A 19,202-nucleotide genomic window follows, 5' to 3' on the forward strand; every position below is an offset into this window, starting at 1 on the left:
GAGGAATGGGGACACTATAGGAGTGTGCAGCTTTTGATAGATAATTACATATAAGAGAAAAGTTCCCCTTTATTTGGATAGAAAGTAGGTACAATTATGCAAAAATCTTTTGGCTTTGCAAGCAACAGAAAATCTAGTAGATAATTAGGAGAACAAGATTGTTTGCATTACAGTGGGAGGAAACAATTATTGTTACAATGATGAACCATTTCTTTTGGATTACCAGATGTTTCATTTATAAGAAAGAGATGAGAACACATGAACTTCTTGATATTGTAATTTTTAACACTCCCAGAGAAGAATGTATATATTCCAGGATACACACAAAAAGCCCCCAAAGCTATTGGCAGGAACACTCATTTGTTGAAGAGTGAAAGGTTTGGGTTTGTTTGGTTTGGATTTGAGTTGTTCCTGTAGATGAATCTTCAGTTGTCATAGAAAGCTTCACAAAATACAGCTTTACGAAGACAGAATGAATAAAGAATTCTCATTTATTCTAAATTTCAGTATTCCTTTCAGACTGTGCAATTCTATGAAATTAATATCTTCCACAAACATATTAATTTTAAGCCTTGTGTAAAAGTTAGATAGTGATAAGGAACAGACAGCGATGAAAATTAATTAACGGCAATTTGAAAATGCATTCTGAGACAAAAGGATATCTTCCCTGTTACAGGAAGAGGTGTTATAATCCAGATTCCACATAAGGCAAATTCAATGAAACCTATTAAAATCCCAAACCTTGTATTTAGTAATTTCCTACTAGCTGTGATCAATGGAATTTAGCTATATTAGCCTATAAAACACAGCACACCCAAAAGGGATCTAGACAACTTTATAATAACATGTATTAATATAAAAAAAAATAATTCAAGTTGGGTAAAATATCAGAAATGTTACCATTCCATTTAGGTTTGTTATTCATCTAGTGAAATTGTATGTGATAATACATAGAAATGCTAGAGCTAGGCAATGCATCAGGTCCTTAAGCTGCTTTATGCTATGTGGATGTCTGTCTTGGAGTGCTATATTCATACTTGGTGGATGTAACTTTTGTATCTGCGCAGTCCTGGACTTCAGAATCTTTATCTCTATTTGTCAGCTTAGAGTCCACCAATGCAAAAAGTCAGAAATAAGCATTGACTGTTTCATCACAGCACACACTTGAGAGCTGATTTTATGAACTTTAAGCACCAGGAATCAAGTATTGGCAGTACAGCAACATCACTATAATCCGGTTGTGACAGAAGAGCTGAGTCTCAAATCCTCTCATATTTGCTAGATCTGCAAATATGAATGAGCAAAACAGAGGTCAAAATACTGCATAAATTCTGTTTCCTTTTACTGAAGATCCAAAAGCATTTTTTACTCAAAGGGTAGGACTGAGATATTCAGTATGTAATTAAATAGTGTGTTATAGATCTATATTATTTTTACTAATAGAACAAAGGAAGAATAATTCACATTTCTGTGATGAGAAATTTCAGAGGGTTTTGAAGCACAAAACCAGCAGGTGGTAGACACCAAAATGTGAATGTGAAGCCACAGGCTTCTATGTTGGCTCTGATTAAGATCTTGAGAATGATGAAACAATAAAATAAGTACAACCTTTGAATGACCCCAAGTACACTGATACATTTCACCTGCATTTAATTCATATATGCTTGACATTTTCACTAGCTCAAAAAAAATCATAGTATCTTCAGTCATTAGCTTAAACAGAGTTAGACATCTGGTGTCTGGACTACTTATGACTGATAGTAATAGACTGCACTAAGACATGTCCTTTTAGGGCATAGTTATCACAGCACTTCCTCTGGTAGCAAAACTGATTCAAGGAACTTCTTTTTGTGCCTCCCCAGAGATAAATATTCCTGCCTCTATGACATGATTAATGTCCCCCATCTACTGTGCTGACACAAGTGTTTTTGAATCATTGGACAAACAGATTTACATAAATGATGTTATTCACAAGAAATGGGACATACCTGCTGTCAGAGCTTCCACTAACCAAAATAGTTATTGTCTACACAATCTTGGCGGAACAAGAAGACTTCCTAAAATTTGAATAACAACAGCTTTGAAATTCTTAACTGAATGGCTTCCTCAGGAAAGAAGGGGGGAGAGGATACAGGAGCTAAAAGAAAAGGCCAAATTAAGTGACACTAGAGGCTAAGGCCCATGCTGAAAGTTCACAGTTTCCTTCACTGCAGCATTGTTGACTTGTTGGTCCTTGAAAACTCTCTATATGACTGGAAATAGATACCAAGATTACACCTGAAATATGTCTGGAATTGTGCATCACAAGTATCTTGCTGTATAGCTGTTTACCATTTGCAAGTACACATGCTGATCCAGATCTGCCTGAGTGCTGTGCCAAGCACACTACAGCTGAGGCCTTCATGGGCCTTGCCAGTTCTGCATAGGCTGTGCAGGATGTGAAAAAGGTTAACCACAGTCGCCCATTTAGAAACCTTGCAGGCCTAATGAAAAGAAGCCCGTACCAGAGGGCCGGCAGTTGAGCTGCTTTTCAGGAAGCCAACTGCCCAGGAGCTTTCATTTCCTAGAGCTATTTATCTCAGCACAAAAATGAAAAACACAAAGGAACCATATATAATATTGACTGATACTATAAACTCAGATGTTCATTCCCAAATCATCCATTACAAAGAGACATCAGAGAGATGGAAATTAAAAAACAACTCTTGTTGTTGAGGGTTGTCTTGCTCTCTTTTTTTTGTTATCTCTCTTTTTTTTTTTTCTCCTTTTCTTTATCCCAGTTTATGTCAATGCTCCAGTTTTAGTATTTTTCTTAATGATTTTCTGACTAAACAAACTCCTTAATCCAAACAAAATCTCAAAAGCACAGAACCTGTCAGTGTAAAATTTCCTGAGGCTCCAGCTAGCTAGAGGCAGAAACATCTTGCAGCAACTTTTATGAGTGTATGCTGCATATAAAATGGGGTTCATATTTCTGAATAAAATGGGCTATAATGGAGGAGAAATCTTAAAGTGGAAGAACATGTCGATAATCTTCAGAATTATTGTACTGAATTTTGGTATTGACTTTTAAAGTACTACAGTTCTACTCCTTGCTTCTGTGATTACTGTTTACTTAGAATCACATAAATAAAAGGTAAATATTTTTGAATTTTTTGTAATAAGAGTTCCAGGAGGGCTAGCCTTCACTTGCTACAGTATAAGAAGTTAACAACACAGTTGAGTGCCACCATCTCTTTTATCAAGAATATGGACAATTATTTTAAATATATTATTTTCTTGTAGATTTTCTTGTTTTTGTGTTGTTTCCTTGAGACAGCTTTCTTAAACACCTGCTGTAAGTGTGTTTATATAAAAAGTAGCGTAAGACCAAACCTGTTTAACTTGAAACTTCTAACTGGAAGTAGATCCAATCTAAGAGGTCAATGACTCATTTTTATTTTTAGCAATTTTTTTCAGCTCCCTTCCATTTCAGGTGATTATATCCACCTCAGTTGTGTCAAATCAATTACTTTACTAGTTTTGGGGCTTTTTGTGATTTTAGTTTAGTAGTGTTTTCTATGTTCTTGGTTTTTAACATTGCACAAAATTACCTCCTGGGTTTTTTTTAACTTAATAAAATAAAATATACATTTAAAGAACATAAATGGAAAAAAGGGTGCATCTATCTAAAGACATCTCATTACAGACTGATAAACAAGTAACTCAGAGTTCAAAGCTGATTCACAAAAGCTGCTGGTGAGATGAAAGTGGAACATTGTGGAGAATATATTATTAAAAAACTGTTGTTATTTCTGTCCCATTTTTTTTGTTATCATTCCTAATACAGAATATCACCATATAATATCTTAATCCAAAAGACAAGAGTGTTCTAAACAGCCTAACAAGTGATGAATTGTGCCCTGGCAGCCAGGAGGACCAGTTATATCCTGCGGTGCATCACGCACAGCATCACCAGCCAGTCAATTTCTCTCTGTGATGTAAGAAATAAGTGTTTTAATGCATGGTAAACAATTAGAATTATCAGGTTTTTGCCATGTTTTTGCCCTCCAGCTGGGAGATGGTAACCACAGTAATGCCTCAATAGACAAGGGCGAATTTATGTGATAAGATCAGTTGGACTGGGGGACAAACAAAAGATAAATCAGTCATTTGTGATAGTTAGTGAAAATATGCCAAAAATAATTACATGCTGCACAGTACAACACATCAATAGCCATTATGAATGTAAGTATTTCTGAGATTATGCATATTCTTTTTCCATCACCCATACGTAACACATATGCACAAACGAGATACAGAAAGTCTAACCAGACAGAACCAATCATGATTTTCCTGTCAACAGCACTAAGAGATAAAACAAAAAGCAGAAATATACATGAGAACAATTAAAAGTGGACCAGAGTCGGCAAGACCAAAATCCTTCTGGGAGCCTTTAGCTGCCAAAAATGCCCACTTCATTACTTTGAAGAGTGTGAATATAGTCTTCAGGCTAACACCAGTGAAAAAAAGGTCATAATCACTTTTTTAAATTCCAAAATATATCTCCCAAACTAGTGGATACAGTACCAGTGTGCTTGTGCACCCTTTTACACTCAGAAGAGTCTGAAGACATTGCTGTGGATGTGAGTTTTCAGAGAGTTCTCAAAAAGTATTGCATTTTGTCTCATGCAAGAAATAATCCTATTAAATCTTCCTGCCTGTGTAAACTGTAAAAACATTAATTCATTTTACCTTTCAAAATAAAATTTTAATTTCTTAGCCAATCCTTTATTCAGTGAAAATTTCCTCCTCTTCCTATAGTAACCAAGTTTGTACCTTTTATTTCTGAAAGATTGCCTTCATGCCAGTGCAAATATTTACATACAAAAACGATAGAAAATAATCTAAGTAGAACAGAACTTTGGAGTTTATTGCTCTTGAATTACATCAAGGAGGAAGTAAGCCAGCACTTTGACATGAAAATGGGCACTTGACCATCTTTGGCTTTCTTCCAGGAGTGCTGTTATACATGCTCCTCCACTCCAAAGGAGGAGGACGAAGTTGGTCAGGGATAATGTTCACTTTCACTTGTGAGTGGCTACATTCAGTTATTGCACAAAGTGCTCTGGTATTACAATGCCTTTGAAGTTGATCTTCAGACTCTGACTGATACAGAAACAGGGTTCCTGTCTGCATCTTTTTCAGCAATGCTATTTCTAAGGGACTGAATTATCTATCTACTCATTTTAAGGAGGCATTCTAGAACAAAACTAGGATTCATGTTTTCACAACTGAATAACCTGACCTAAAAGATGCATATACTCAGGCTGGCCTAATAACTTATGAGCACTAAAACATATTATGACTTGCAGTTACAATGCAATTACAGAAGACTTTTTAAAACTATTGCTTCCCTTTAAGTGGCACAGCAAAACCTTTATCATATCAAAGAAATCAGTGAAAATTGAAGTCAGTTAAATCAGGGTGAACCTTGCAAATATGGAAAGTAAAGGAAACCCATAGAAAGTTCATGTTTCCCTCAATTTCCATCTTGTTCTGTTATCCCAAATATGTCATATAGATTTAGTCCAGATATTTCTCCACCATAATAGCTTGACCTGTATGAGCATAAACTAGTAGCAAATTCCAGAGAACCAGGGACTCATAGATTGGTTTATACTGGAAGGGATCTTAAAGACCATCTAAAGAAGTTTGATTTCTACTTTCAAACCCAAGATAAAAATCTAAGGTGAAAAAAATTTTTAAAAATTCACATCATAGGAAGTAAAATATTTAGAAGCTATGCAACCTAATAAAAAGTTTAAAAGGTCCTTAGTATGGCGTGATATACAAACACACATTCAGACAATTTTTAAAACCCCCATAAAACTTTTGATGTACTATATATTTCCTAGGACAACAACTGATTCTGATTTTTAAAGCCTTCATTACATCGAATTTAAGAAAGATGACAAGGTAGTATAGCAACATATAAAGTGACAGAACACTTTATATGATGAAACTGAGATATCAGAAGCATTAATATTAGAGATAATATTTTGTATCAGCATATCTAATATGTACTTGTTAAGGTAATTTTTACATTCAGAGCATTCTTTCCATTCTATGTAATAATAAAATAAAATTTCTCACTCCTTGTCTGATTCTGATTTTACCTTTTATATAAAGCAAAGGCTTTATTAAATTCTGATAGTCTTGTGCAAGCACAAAAATAACTAATTGTTTATTTCAATAAAACAGAAGGTTTTATTCCGACCTTAAACCTTGTAGTATAAACTGTGCAAACATAAAAGCAATGCAATCTGTAAATTATTTCCTGGGATAAAAATTCATACAGCAAAATATTGTATTGTCAAATTACTAAACCTGTGCATTATTTCTTGAATAATATTTAGTTTAATTTGCCTTTTTTGCCCCTGAGATGCACAGGCTTAGATAACTGTAATGATTTCCATTGACATAATCAACAACCAAAAATTAATACATTAATCTCTATTCCTAATACTCTACATTTAATGCAATGATCTGGGTTTCTTTTGTGAAAGGTTCCCAGTGTGTTATATTGTCCCTGACATTTATTTCTTCCATATTTTATCACTAGATTATTATCTAATGTGGGCAATTTCCCATTGTAGTGCTATATTGCATCTAACACCTTTATTTTATTCTCAGAATTATTCACATTTTCTGCTCATTGTTCTCCTCTGAAAATTCTTAATATTGTGGCTGTTTGAAGAAATACGGCGTATTACATCAACCACAAGATTTCCTTCACTGCTCTGAGAAATCTAATGTTGTAGCTCTTGGGCATTTGAGTCATTAAGGGAATTTTCATGTTCAGTGCCCTAAGACAGACTCAGCCTTGCATAATTCAAAACAACTTTACACCACTTATAATAAATGGTCCATGCAGGAATGTTTGCTTTTCTTATCTGTCCTTTCCCCCTCCTCACAGAATATTTTTAAACCTTGTTTGAATTCTCTTTCCTCAATTAATAGCGAAAAAGTTAAAGTGACATCAACTGATTATCAAAAAACAATGAAAAATTTTTAAAAACTGGGAAGTACGGAAAATTAGATTTATCTGTCAGTGTTCTGCAAATAACTGATTTTCATGTTATCACCTTCATTCTCACAAACATTCAAGTGGGAAAGCCTCTTACACCAAGGGAAGTTCCCCCACAATCGGTTTGGCAGGCCTAAATCAGAAGATTGTTCTTGATTATATTAATTTTTAAAATTCTGTTGAACTTTGTATTAGGATTTCTTGGAAGAGTTGAAATGAAAACTTTTGCCTGATTAGTAAGAGAAAAATATTTCTAAAAAGGCATTCAAAAAGGAATAAGGATATGAAACATCTCAAAGTCTGACCAAAACAGGAAATTAAATGCAGTAATAAAAGGTACAACATGAAGTATAGATTAGCTGAACTATGCATAGCTTTCAAAAAAAATCAATAACAAATCAGATATTGTTTACAATTAAACTAATTTTAAAGAAATGAATGAATTAATGTTACTGCTCAGTAATGCTATTGGTCATAGCAATCCAGGGACTAGTATGCTTTGAATAATGCTGAAGAATATAATTCAGCAAGCCTATTCCATATCTGACTGCATGTGGCTGTAAAGAAAACTCAGAAGTTAGACTTTCCTTTTGTTCACTCATTAAAGAGCTTTTTTTACACATTATATTTCTTTAAATTTTACTTTGAAGTAGAACCATTTTAAAGGAAAGAAAAATACTGTAGTTCAGAAATGAATGCAGCTATTAATTGAGCAAATAATATAACCAAGTCCATTTTCCACTTTCATTTTCTTCCTCATGTTCATTTAGATCTCTAAGATTGATCTTTTTATATAAATGTCATGCACAAACTTTCACACTAACACAAGTGCTAGATCAGAAATCATGTTACAAAGGTTGCTGTAACTATAGATAAATTTGCGGACAACACTGCAAAACCTCCCCTAATTTACAGACTGAATTAAACAGACAAAATGTCTTATTAAATATTTTCTATTTTGTCTCTGAATTTTGATCTATCTCAAGCTCCTACATCTGAATTCCATCATTACTTTTAGGAGTAAAAAGGAGGGTATTTTCTAGATCTGAGCAATCCTTAACAAGGAAAAAAGGGAAATAAGAAGAAAAATAGGAAATTCCACACCACCTGGTGAATCATTAGATATAAGTAAGACTTGAAAATGTTCTAAAGTTCTTGGAGAAATGCCTTGGGAAAACACAATTTGATTTAGGATTTTTACACAGGTAGGGAAGACCATGCTTAATTACACAGCATGCTTTGAAATATTTCTGGTTTTATAGATAAGAGAATTTCTCCAGATTCTGTAAAGTTACTCTTTTAAGTGCATCTGAAAAAAATTCACAACAGTGAACCGTTAACACAAATCTTACAGCATGTAGGAAAATTAACAAAAAGAGCAAAAATATATAGTGTATATTATGTACCATCATTCTCTTTGAATTCCCCCAACAGTATAAGATTATATAACATAAAAAAATAAACTGTGGAATCTTTTCCACTCAGTTCCCACCCTCTATTGTTGAATAGCTCAAAAGTGAAGATAATATTCTAGGAGGAACTTAAATTTTAAGTGGTGTCAAAAAAACCTAAATTCTCTCTTCGAATAAAAAAAAAAAAAAAAAAATCTTCCATTTTATTAGCTATTTCTGTAAGTAAGAGATGAATGTTCACATTCCGTTACATTGTCTCTTATTTCTGTATTTTACAGTGAACTCCTAGGCACAAAAATTTTCCTCCAGTCTTTATTTCTTCAAAGTCTTCTATGTTTCTGTAGACTATAAGAGGACTAAACCAACATGGTAATAACCTACATTTCATGTGTGCTTTTGTAGTAGGGAGGGAAAGGCTGATGAGGGGTTGTCATGTTAAGGACATTTCCCTGCCCATCCATCCAGGAATTACTCTGGCAGTGTGTCTCACACCCCTGAGCTGGGACTACTCCGCTTCACAGCTACACCCCACTCCTCACACAGTCAGACTGGGTTTCCATACCAGCTCAACCCCAGGTTTCCTATAGAAGAGTCTAAGGTGTCCAGATCCCTAAAATAATTTAATTATGGCAAAATAACAAAATAGCAGCTTGAGCTGGGTGCCTCCTGGGAGGCACTCTGAGAAAAGGGTTTCATACCTGGGCTTTCATACCCTCATCTGTGCAACGGAGGCCTCGCTCTTCCAGCTGAGTGTCCAGTCACCTCAGCCTCTGCCATGTCTCTGAGTGTCCAGTCACCTGGATGGTGCCAGAAGTCCCTGCACATCTTTTTGTGCAAAGGGTCAGCAGTTCACTGACCTCCTCTTGCCTGGAGCTCCCAGCCGCCAGAGCTGAACCTGCGGCTCAGTCAGCAGCTTGCAAACTGAGCTACCTGCACCAAATGTATTCTTCAGCAGCCCTCGAATGGTAATCTGAAATAGCCCTTAATATCCTGTTTCATATAATGTCAATCCAAATTAGATTTCCCAGATTTGTACAGGATCCCAAATGGTAGTGGTTTATTCCTTAAATACAGATGTTATTGTTTCTGACAGATAAAATTTTGAAATAATTACATTTGGCCATAGGTCAGTAATTCTCTCCCTTTTATGCTTTAAAATCTACAGGTAGTCCTTTATAATGGTAAAAATTTTAATATTTCAACAATATTTCAAGTCCTTTGTATAAGATGAGTACTAGCATAGCCCTGTAAAATGCAGCAAAGTCATGATGCATCATTTTGCTAAGGTAGTTAGAATTATAAATCCTGCTTCATTGAAGTAGAATAGAAATTTACAAGAAAAAAAGAGAGTTTCCTGAGAGGCAAAAAATGCATTTATATTAATAATCACTATTTAAAAAACTAAAATAGTTTCTACCTGTAAGTCAAAACAAGTGTTTTTGGTTTTGTTTGGATATTTCACTTTCCCCTCATTCCTCTAAAAGCTCAACTCCCTGAGAGGACGTTCTTCTGTACTTGCAAGTGTACTGCAGAGTTTCTTGGCCAGCAATGCTTATAATCAATGAAAAAAAAGTGTTTTTAAGCCCCTAAGTAGAAACAGTCAGAAGCAGGACTAGCACAGAGGAATCCACCAGAAAAAGCATTCCAGTGGGCTGCTGGGTGAGAAGGATTTAACTGGAAAATTTAGCAGTGTGGAAATTTACGGGACTGATCTGCAGGTCTATGGCTCAGCAGAAAACAGATAAAAGCCTTGCTGAAAGGACACAAGTCTCATTTATCAAAGAGTCCTAGAGTGAATGACAAACAAGTAAAGAGGTGGACACACTCCTATTCAGCTGTCAGAGGGACCAGGTTCTGAGGACATTCTTGTCTGCTCTGGGAAAATAAAAGTGGGCAAAAAAATCTGCTGACATCCTTTTCATTTAGTACCCAACAGAACTGTGGTAAACCAGAGAGGATGGAAGATCCTTGTAAGTCTTCCCTTTCAGAAACTAAGAGAGAGCTTTTCAATTAAAAAATAAATAACATATAATCCTGGTTCTCAAAATACTAGACAGCTTCTGAGAGCCTGAATTCTGATACTTTAAAGATTTTTTTTCCATTTTATTTTTTGCATTATCCTTATGTGAAAATGTACTGTTGAATTAAAAACATTCTCTACATACAAACAACATCAAAAGAACAGCAATTTAGAAGTATCTTTCTAATGACCCTCTTTCTGAACACCATTTTGTGTTTTATCCAAAATGCAGAATCTGCAAAGGTAGGATCTACATGTTTCACCTAGTAGTGGGGCTTCACAAAGAAACAATATCAGTTAAGTATCCCTCTCATATCTTAATTTTCACTTTTAAAATGAAATCCTAAACTGATTTTTCTTGGTAAGATTATGTCTTACTAAACACAATATTTTGTGGTTTTGTAATATAATATGTATAGGTGGCCATTGAATCTTAGTATGTATTGTGTAGGTGGCCTTTGAGTCTCAGTAAAATATATGTATTGTATAAGTGGCCTTACCCGAATCCTAATTGTTCTAAATGGGCTGCAGCTGTGAGAAAAGTACCCAGGAGGTATGGGACTCTAGAAATATGATAACAACAATAAGATAACAACAAGTGGTGACCCCGATGTGGTGGAGATATGCAGCCTGAAGAGCTGTGGAAGATGAGGCAGCCTGAGAGCTGTGGAGGTTAAGACAGCCAAGAGCTGTGAAGAAACATGGTCTTTGAGTTGAGGAGCTGTGACAGCCAGGAGCTGAGAAACATGGCCTTTGAGTCAAGGAGCTTTGAGTAATGGTGGGTTATATGTACTGTAATTGTATAATTTTTAAAAGAAAAGGGGGAAATATAGGTGGCCATTGAATCTTAGTATGTATTGTATAGGTGGCCTTTCAGCCGTAGTACAATATATGTACTGTATAAGTGGCCTATGAGTCTCAGTAAAATATATGCATTGTATAAGTGGCCTTGCCCCAGTCCTAGTTGTTCTAAATGGGCTGCAGCTGTGATGTCCTTAATTGGGCAGCAGCTGTGGCTAGTGAAGATAACTGGGATAAAAGGGGGTGGCTTGGCTGGTCAGAGCCTTGGTGGAGCCCTGACAAAGAAGTGGGAGCAATGCTGCTGTGATGAGCTGTGTGTGAGAAAACCATCCAGAAGGTATGGGACTCTAGAAATACGATAACAACAATAAGATAACAACAAATATGGTCTCTGTAGGACTAGATATTGAAAAATAGAAATAATAGAAAATACCTGTTTTTTATTCATTCAGGGCAAAAAGAAATGTAAAGAAAAGCCCCACGGCATTTAGTTCATGTTTTTATTTCATTCGTTGATTCAAACCACATTTACACCTCTTTGTCTTTTCTTCCTCTCTTAAAAATTGCAGTAGTCTTTAGCTTTACTGGGATTTATTTCCCATAAGTAAATTCAAAGTAGGTACTTTAATGACAGAAATAGAAAAGGTTTTAATTTCCAAGACTTATTAAAAATCTGTCTCTAAAAAAAAAAATGAAAAAAATGTTTGAAGTTCAAATGAAAGACAATATCTGAATAAAACTAATCCCCAGGAGAATCCATGGCACCTGCCAGACTCTGTAAAGGTTTTATAAATGTTGTCTTCTGCAAAGTTGACTGCAAACATCATAAGGCTTTAGGTAAATATGTATACCAGCCTTTTTGTTTGAGCAGATATATTGAGCTTCCTGCCATTATGATTATAAAATAGAGAAGATTATGTCATGGGGTTTTTTTACTATTTGATTAGTGTTGTCTTTTTTTTTTCCTTGGGATTGAGTTTCAAATCACACACAGAATGAAGTGTTTGAAAATAGTCTTCCTTAGTAATACAAGACTGGCAAAACAAACCATTTAGAAGCCATTCACGAGTAAACATACAGAAACACTAATGCTGGAAAATAAAAAATTTTGCTGTCTGATCCACAATAACAGAATGACACGGAAAAATTCTCCACTACATGAAAATAATACTGTTTACATTGCATAATGTAAAATGTTTATCTCTTTGGCAGAGGCAAAATACCACATTTTGTGTGTCTCATTGTGTTAATTTGATAACTGTATCAAATTAATTTTATCTGATGATTATTTCAAGCATTGTGCTCTTAGTACTTCCTTCTTTTTTAAAACAACACCAGAATAATAAAAAAACTTATAAAAAAATCTGCAAAACAGCACAGAACTTAAAATAAGCATATTGTTCTTCTGTGGGATCTACTAAAGCATATGCTATGGTACTTATGCAAACATCATCATCAAGAGAGAACTTTTACACTTACTTCACTTTGCCTTCTTCCTGCTGTTGCCATATTACAGATTGAAACACTACTGTTTGGACAATAACTATATTGTCTTACTTTTCTTCATAATACATTACTAATTATTTATCTTTTAATGTGCTTTGAACATGGAGACTCAGCTGCAGGCCTTCAAGTATGTCAGGGAAAGATTTTTATCCAGATAAAAGCATTTGAGTTTTCATCTGACCTCCTCATATCCAAACTTCAGAGATATTTCCATCAATGTAAAATTTACAGAATTGGAGTTTTGGTCCTAACTAGCAACAGGAAATGTCAGAACACATTTCAGTAACCATGTTCTGAATATTAAGAAAAGAGTGAGCGAAGAGTAGTAACTTTTGCTGCAGACAAGCACCTGACCGCCGGCCTCAAGGACCAAACAATGCTGCAACATCTCTCTGTTCCAGACATGACACGGAAGCCATCTGAGGGAAGCTACTCTACCTCTCATTTGCTGACCTCAGACATGAATTATGTACAAGACAAAAAAAATTTTTTGTCCTGGTTTTTCTCTACATCTGTCTTGACACTATAAGAATGAAAATGGTAATTGCATTAAATGCCAATAGTTTCAGTTTGTTAATTCAGAAATTTACTTTTAGTGCCAACAGTTGATCCACACTGAATTACACATTACTGCCATCCCACTATTAATCCTGTGCAATGTGGTAAGGTAAATAATGAAACAATTAACAGAAACTCTGTGAAGCCATCATAACTGTAAAAGCTGAGATTAATCTTGTACCCAAGCTTATAACTTTGACTTAAATTGCAAAACTGAGAAAGATCAAACCCAAATGTATTACTTTTTTCTTATTTTTACAAAATGATTGGGTGATAAAGGCTGTAAAGTGAAAACAGCCCTTTGAGAAAGAGGCCTAAGACATTTTACAATAGATGGATTTTTATACAGCTGAAACATGATATGTATAATGAATTTAGTAGCATTTGACATGTAAGTTTAGTAGATATTCTTGAGCTAGTTTCACTGCTGCCATTTCATCTCTCCTGATGAAATGAAGAAATTGGTGCATTGATCAGTTTGAAAGATGACTAGGATTCTTATGTGGACAGCCGCAGATCATATGTAAAAGGAAGCTGTGCAGGAGATACATTATTCATGATGCAATTATAAAATCTCATATCCTAGAGCAATGGTAAGTTTCTATAGGCCCCTAAACTTACATTTTACAAAAATACTACAGCTTTAAAACTTTGCGCTGAGTCTCCTGACATATATTTCAAAGCATTTAGGTACTTGTTCCAGTTAGTTAATACACTGAGATAATTCCCTTTGTCTTTTCAGAAAGGTAGGTTTCCACACCACAGCTAAAAATACTGGTTATTCCCACTCTAAATACCTGGACACTACTGGTTGGATTTGCTCTCTGGGACATTCACTTGTTCTTTTCAGAAAATATAAGTGGCCTGATAATTTTATACTGTTTTCATTTATCTTGTGCTATTTTGTGTAAAAAAAAGAAAAAAGTAAAAAGTGAGGTTATCCGCTGAGATCCCATGGGGCATGTAATCTTTGCAAATTGTTAGTCTTTAGAATGACTAACAAATTTTACTTTTGCCAGTGAAATGAATAGACATTGAAGTATCTAAAACAAAAGCCTTGCTAATTTTTCAGTACCTTAATATAATAAAGGGCTAGGATTTCTTAGTGACTTTTAAACACTCAGGGACAAAAAAGAATTATTGAAAGGCAAGAACATATATGTAGACAGGTGTTTTTCTACCTAGTTTATTTTTTTGCCACTAATTTAAGCCATATGCTGCATAGTCATTTTATGAGACTGTAAAATTGTTCTCAGTTTGTATACATGTACTTTTATTTATTCTTTAATATTTAGATGGAATGCAGATGTGTTTTACTCAGTTTTTAGCACATTTCAGGTTGAAGTGTTCTCTTGTATCTTTTGTTTTAACTTAGAAATACCATTTACAGTTTACTATTATTATGACTAAAATCAATAGAAAGGGCTAAAATATAAGCAAATTCTGTTAATTAAGGAACATGTAACATATAAAACTGTGAAAGAATCCAGAAATTTGTGAAGAGAATACTAGAAAATCTGCTGTATGAAGAGATAGACAAAGATCTGAAAAATATCTATCTCTACAGACTCAAAGACCACATAATTTGCTCTTTTCGTTACTTAGATGTACATACACTGGACCTCATATCAAAATAGAGCAGCTGAAGAGTATTGTAAGAATTCTGCTGGAAATCATATGAACATCAAGGTCTCATTGCATATTAATACTGAAATGTTATTTTAAAGCACTTCAAAGCCTAGGAAACACAATTTTTATCTTCCTAAGGTACAGATTCTGAAGCATGATGATGCAACAAATGCTGTCATATGATTTAATCAACACCAGTTATAATAGAATCTGCTAAACTTTTTTGATTAGTAATGCAGATTTAATTACATTTCAATCAGAACAATAATATTTTCATATGATTGTGTCAAAATTGTGGAGACTTTACCACTTCTAACTTCTTTTTTTATGAACCAATTTTTATGTCATAAGTTTCTTTTTAATTTATTTCCTCAATTCTATCTCTGATTCTTTTTCTGGAAGTTTATTTTAGCATACAAGACTTTTCAAAAAATATTAATCTGAAAGTCATCAATATAACATTATTTTTGTTATGTTTCTTTGAAACAGGCAGTTTCATAAAGACATGAATAAAACTAGTAATCTGTAAATTATTACTAACATTACAAAATTTTAATATATAATTATTTAATTTTTTAATTAACTGCGTTATTGCATAATAAAATTGAATTGACAACTTCAACCTTTACTTGCAAAAAAGAATATAGTTATTCTCCTTTGCAGCCAAATACTTCTGCTGGCAATTCAGAGAAAAGAAATGGGTGATGCGGTTTCCTAATCCAGCTTTTAAAAAATGTTTAGTTGACTTTGGACAATGATTTAGTTATATCAGAAAAATAATAAAGTTAGAAGAGAGAATTTTCTGTCTATTTGCACATATTGCATTTCTAGGAATCTCTTAGTAATAACATTTTTAGAGATCAAGATTGATTTAATGATAAGAAACAGATTTTATCCATATAATAAAGGGATATCTATAAACAGCCCTAGCCATCCCCCCTATGACTAGCCACCCTCCTAACAGAACTGCATAACCAATCCTTTGCCTCACTAGGCCACCTCCTGCCAGAAGGCATTCCCTCCCCACTGATCCCTGCCCTAATCCTAATCGAAACAACAGGAGTAGTTATTCGTCCATTAGCACTGAGTGTATGCCTAGCAGACCAACAATTAGAGTTTTTCCAGCGTGTTCAAATTTCTGAAAAATTGATTTAAAACAATAAACAAAACAATTTCTAAAATGAAAATATACCTCTTTCCAAACACTATAATTTAGACATTTTTCAAAGATCCAGATTATCTGTAAGTCAGTTTTTAAGGGACTTTAATATTAGTCTGACAGGTTAAGAAATATTTAAAGTTAATGATAAACATTTGTCATTTGACAGAACAATATAGAATCAGTTGAAAAATAAATTTTACTTCCCTCAGACTAACAAGACCTTCCTATTATTTCTCCAGAAAAAGACAAGGCTTAATTTTCATAAGGAAGTTCATAATTGTGTTTCTGATATCCTAAGATTTTTTTTATATAATCACCCTTGCAAATACAAAGAATTTATACAGATCTAATTAAGAACTTGTTAGTTTGTTAGTGTGCTTTGCATCTAAGTGCAGTCCAGGATTAATCCAGCGAGCTACAATTGTGCAAAAATTATCGCACTCCTGCTAACGTAATGTTAGCTTTACTCTGTAATCTCAATTTGGTCTGAACATGTTTGTTCTAATGGCACTTCTACTGGCATGAAATAGTAGTCTGTAAGTTGGGGAATCTGTTTTTCACCTGGTAGTATCAACAAACATGATGCTTAGGGACATGGTTTAGCGGTGGGATTGGCAGTGCTAGGTTACTGGATGTGATGATTTTAAGATTTTAACATCAGCATTTCTAATCTAAATGTTTGTATGATTCTATGAATGGAGTTGCAGTTTTTATCTTGAATTGGTAACGTATTTTACTGCATTTTGAATCAAAATATTGGTTTTAGGACATAACCCTCACATCTTACTGTTCAATATCCCTTTTGCCTCCTATTTGGTAAGAAGTATATTGCAAGTGTTGTTTGCAACCATATGAAGTCAACTGCATGCATAGTTTTCTGTGTGAAAATATCCCAATTTAGGAAAATATCAGTTCTCCATTTGATCTCTAAATGTGTTGTTCAGACACTTCATGTGAATGATTCATTATATTTTGCCACATACCATCTTTAAGGCTAGAAAATGGCATTTTCTCTTCTTGTCTTGTTTCCTCCCATTAAAAAATTATTTCTGACCATCTAGTGGCATTATCAAGATACAACTTGGAGCACTGAAAAACAGCTCCAGAATAAAAGTATATTTATTTATTGAGTATGATACAAATAACTCAGTAGGCCTGAAATCAGTGTAGCTACAATATTGAGGATCGTATGCGAGATGTCTCTGAAAGTATACTGTATTCTCACAAAACACATCAAAGGAAAGGAAAAATGAAACTCATTAATTGAGGTAATAAAGATTTATGTTCAAGCAGTGAGGTGATGAAAATTACTACCACTGTGCTGAATGGAATGGAACCGTGACAATTGAAATGAATTGAAGATATACCTCAAGTGATTTCTGTGGCTTTAGGAGATTGCTTTTAAATTTGGGGAAAAGAAAAATGAAAGATTCTCCCAGGAGCTAGCACAGATGATCTTTTTCCCAGCATTGCTCATTCCTTTGCCCCTTTGCATCTTTTTCTGTGTGTGCAGTGAAACAAGACTAATTTTCCTGTCTAGAGAACTTCTGTTTCTTTAGGGACTGGGTTTAGTCTTTGCTCTAAATCCAAGTCCTAAATTCACCAAACCAAAGGCAAAATTTCAAGTGTGCTCCTCTTCTCTGTGAAACTTCAGGATTATAGTAAATTTACTTTTTCCAAACAGACTTTTTGGTATCTTTAACATATAGAAATAACTATTAGCAGCCAGCATTATAATGCATCATGGTAGTAGTAGTTGTCCATATTACAAACATTGCACAAATTTTGCTGTTGAATAACAGCATGAAAAAAAAAACCAAAAACACACCAACAACTTGCTGTTGGCCATTCCCTCCATATCAAGCAGTTAAGATATTTCTGCTCAAGCTATGCCATTGAGTCTCTGGCATCTGAACCTGTTATTGAGATAAAGCAAAACTATATAAAACAAAACAATAGAAAGTAAAGCAATACAAAAATTGGAGAGAAAAATGTTTCCATTTAAAGCTTACTAAGTATGCCATGTGTGAGAGAGAGCGAGATGCAAATTGTATATTAGGTCTATGAAATTTTTTTTTATGATAAGAAGCAACTTTCTAAGTACTACAGAGAAAACAACCATTTCAGGTATAAATATAGGAGAAACTCAGTGATTAATAGATATTAAATGCATACTATTTGTTTTTCCTAAGAATAATTCATCTTCTTTCATTGTCTTTTCTAGAGTAGAGTCACCTGAAGGAACAAAGTAATCTAGGAGTGTTTTCTGTTGCTGCTTAAGTATTTGAGAATGATTTACTAAGAAGTATTAATTCTTAAGTTCAATGTACTCAACAAAAAGTTATGCCCGAAAAAAAAGCTAATGAAAAAGTTGCTTAAGTCAAGGTTAGGTCTGCATAAACAGTGCAGTGAGAGTGGCTTAGTACTTTAAAAATAAATGGATAACAGATTTCTTTCGCTGAAACTCAATTTACAGTAACCAGTTGTTATGAATACAATGAAAATATACCAAGGATAAAGAAGTTTTTTAACTTACTCTTCTCCAAGGCACATCCTGTTGTTTTGTCTCAGGATAGAGATCTAAAAAAGATTAAGAAACATTTGATATTACTGGTAGTTATAATCACTGTCAAATACCATGGTTCCCTTTATACATATATTTTTATTTGTTGATAAGTAGAGTCAGAACGAATTATGATTTTCAACATCTCATACACACATTAAAGGAAAAATTAGCAAACGAAAACATAGATACTCCTGCAGTTCTATATTTCTTTCTTTTAAATATGCTTCTGAATTTTCCTACAGATCTCATTATCATAGAATCATAGATTGGTTTGGGTTGGCAGTCACCTTAAACATCTTGTAGTTCTGGTGCCTCACCAGTCTTATTGCAAAGAATTTCATTTTAGATTATATCAGAGTGCATTTTAAATTGCATTTTTCATAATTGAATGTTTAAATTACCTCATAAATGAAAGCCTACAATTATGTAGAATTCAATTTTTATACTATGGGTCAAAATTTCCAAATATATACCTTTGT

The 19,202-nt window shown here is 34.1% G+C and overlaps 1 protein-coding gene across 18 annotated transcripts in view; it reads right to left on the reverse strand.

Annotated features, from left to right (window-relative positions):
• The window catches only part of PTPRD (protein tyrosine phosphatase receptor type D), a 1,164,217-nt gene that overhangs the window by 764,026 nt on the left and 380,989 nt on the right, over nucleotides 1-19,202 (reverse strand). For all 18 annotated transcript variants that reach the window (XM_063180610.1, XM_063180611.1, XM_063180604.1 and 15 more), the window contains one exon: nucleotides 18,694-18,737. The gene's annotated coding sequence lies outside the window, so the exon portion shown is untranslated. The remainder of the gene's footprint in view (nucleotides 1-18,693; nucleotides 18,738-19,202) is intronic.

This window comes from Melospiza melodia, chromosome Z (genome assembly GCF_035770615.1).
Source record: "Melospiza melodia melodia isolate bMelMel2 chromosome Z, bMelMel2.pri, whole genome shotgun sequence".
NCBI classification, from domain to species: Eukaryota; Metazoa; Chordata; class Aves; order Passeriformes; family Passerellidae; genus Melospiza; species Melospiza melodia.